This window comes from Ochotona princeps, chromosome 9, assembly GCF_030435755.1.
Source record: "Ochotona princeps isolate mOchPri1 chromosome 9, mOchPri1.hap1, whole genome shotgun sequence".
Classification (NCBI taxonomy): domain Eukaryota; kingdom Metazoa; phylum Chordata; class Mammalia; order Lagomorpha; family Ochotonidae; genus Ochotona; species Ochotona princeps.
In genome coordinates, this window is record NC_080840.1 from 26,116,676 (window position 1) to 26,119,767 (window position 3,092).

Genomic DNA, 3,092 nt, shown 5'->3' on the forward strand with positions numbered 1-3,092 from the left:
GGATCAGGCATTTAGCTTAGTGGTTAAAGACACCAGCTCCAGCTCCGGAATTCAAATGCCTACCACAGACTATAGAAAGCACTGTTGATGGCTCAAGTGGTTGATTTGCTTCCACCTACATGAGAGACCTGACTGGAGTTCCTATTAACTGCTTAGTCTCATCCTTGTCCTGATCCAGTTCCAGCCCTTATTGGCATTTGAACCAGGGTATGCAAGTGTTTCTCTTCTCTGCTTCTTCCTCTTCCTTCCATCTCAAATAAATGATTTCAGTCTCTATAAAGTTGTACCATAAAATTCAAAAACTCAAAATAAAATTTTAACAAAAGAGAAATGCTTCACAGATTTAAATATCATCTTTGTCAAGTGATCATGCTATTCTCTGTATCATTCCAAATTTATAACTTTTTGTTATATCCTGGAAACCAAGAGATTTCATCATAATGATGTAATGATCATCACATTTGGGGGAAATAGTTATACTATTTATGATATCAGAATCAAACTTAAAATGTATGCCCCAATTTAAAACTCACATCTCCACCTCCCACCCAAACCTACACTGTTTTTGGTTGTCCTTATTTTATTTGAGGATAAATTCATCTTTCCAGGTTCTCAAAAAAATAAACAAACCATCAGGTATGTTTGACTCCTTCTTGCTATGTCATACTTTTCATCCAATCAATGTACAAGGCCTGATTGCTCTGTCTTCAAAGTACTTCACCATTTGTCTCTATACCCTGTACTAGCCAACACTGGAGTAACCTAAAATATTTTGGGAAAAAAAAGAATCTGATTTTGATTTATATTCCTTTGAATATAAGTAGAAAGTAAAATATCCATTACTACTTTTTCTACTTTCCACTGTATATTTTGAGCACAATGTACAAACAGAATTCTCTATAGGTCTTTAGAAGCAAAATTTAAAAGTTGTGTTAATTTTTCTGCTCGTCAAAATTAATGCCATTAAAATATCACCAAACTTGTTCAAATAAATCGTAGTGTAAAAATGTAGTGATTGCAAACTTTTAAACTTTATGATCAGTGTTTAAGTATTGGTACAAGCTGTGTTGCATTAAGGCAGCATTTATTCTGTCATGAATTGTGGGACTGTACACTGTTAGCATTATTTCCATATCTTTTCTGTTTCACTGCTTGCTTTTCTTCTGCTGGGGAATTATTAGGACCATGACAATGAAGCACCAAAGCAGAGGAGGAAGACATGTGTTACTTGGCCTTTTGCACTGATCCTCACTAACCCGTGTTTTCATGAGCACCAGATTCAGCATCTTTTCAAAGAGGAACAGCAAGTGTTTGATGATGACGGAAGTTTGGATTTAATTTTCACCTTGAGACACATGGATACTATTCCCAGGAAAATCACTGGCATTCTGAAGATGTTCAAGTGCTCTTCTCCCAGAGCTACCAACAGTCTCCCAACTGTCTGTGAGGCTATAGTGACTGAAGGCTGTCAAAGTAAGATGTTAAAAACCAGCTGCCTTCTTCGTTCATCCTTTGAGATCAGGAAAAGGTGTTTTTGGACTTTCCTGCCATTCAGCATTTGAAGCAGCAACTTCCAAACAAGCTTACAGAAAAATGACTCGAAGAATGTGACGCAAAATAAAAGCAGCAGTCAGAAACATAATTGGCCCTACAGTTTACCTAGTACTTTCTATGTACCGTGGCCTGCTGCACTCATCTCTCATAGATTATTTAATTTCATCCTTAGATTATAAACAGTTAGACAATTGCAGACATTCCCCATAGGGAGTTAAGAACCTCCTAAATCTTCAAGGTGGTCAGCACTATCCTGCATAAAAATGTAGTAAAATGTTGATAGAGGTAGAAGCTACAAAACACAGAAAATTATATGCAGGAAATCTTTTATTGGGCAAATCACAGCATTGGATAAACATCAAATCCTTTGACCCGGGAATATCTCCAATCTTTTTCGGCATTGTAATCTTTTTTATTATTATTTAAGATATACAAGCAGAAGGAGATTCAGAAAGATCTGTCTGCTGGTTCACTCCCCAAGTGAGCACAAACAGCCAAACCTAAGCTGATCAAAAGCCAGGAGCCAGGAGCTTCTTCTGGTTTTCCCACACAGGTGCAGGGTCTTTATCTTTGGCCCATCCTCGACTATCCTCAGCATAACTTCAGGACACCTCATGTCTCACTAATCCTGGGAATTGTGCAAACTGGAACTGAAAGAAAAGTTGTACAGACAACAGTGCAACAACAGCATGGTATCACAGGAGATAGAGTGCTGAGCCAGGAGCTAGGGCTATGGAGACCATGGTGGAATCTAACACAAGAACCCAGACCTGAAACTCGCTGGAGGGAATGGCACAAATGACTGCAAACAAAGAGCCGTGTACCCACCATAATAAGTAAAATTGAACTGTAGACCTGTAGGTGACACAGCTTAGAAACCTGCTGTAAGGAGACTCTGCTAACCAGAAGTACAATGACCAAGAGCAAAAGAAGAGACAAAGGCACAATTATTATTACTGAGGACTCCCATGCAAATGAGCAAAAGGCTCTGCCAACCTCAATGTTAACTGAGGAATACATCAAGGAAAATGGGGGATACAGAATTCAAAACACTTGTTATAAAGCTTCTTATCAACAATGAGAAGCACATGCAGGAATTTAAGGAATATGTCACACAGGAAATAGCAACTGAAACAAAATCAAGCAGAATTATTAGAAGTGAAGGACACAATGGATCAAATTAAAATTTCATTGGAAATTGTCAATAATAGAACCAAGAAGGCAGGAGAATCTCAGAATTGGAAGATAGTTCTTTCACAATAGTGGAACAAGCAAACAATTGGAAATGGAGATGAGTCAAGTTAAAAAAAGTATTCAAGATTAAGAGATATGATTAAAAGGCCAAAGATAAGAGTTATGGGAGTTCCAGAAGGTGCAGAAAGAGAAGCTGGGATTAAAATGTAGCTAATGAGATAATAAAAGAAAACGTCTCTAATATGGAGAAAGAATCTGGAAACAAGATTCAGGCGGGGCACAGAATTCCCAACAGGATTGAGCAAAAGCCATCTTCACCACAGCATATGATAATTAAGCTCCCT

General features: G+C 37.8%; 1 non-coding gene across 1 annotated transcript; it reads right to left on the reverse strand.

Moving 5' to 3' along the window:
- Positions 1-319: 319 nt before the first annotated feature.
- LOC118757555 (U6 spliceosomal RNA) lies at positions 320-426 on the reverse strand. Its single transcript, XR_004995261.2, has one exon. It is a non-coding gene; the product is annotated as a U6 spliceosomal RNA (small nuclear RNA).
- Between the last annotated feature and the right edge of the window lie 2,666 nt (positions 427-3,092).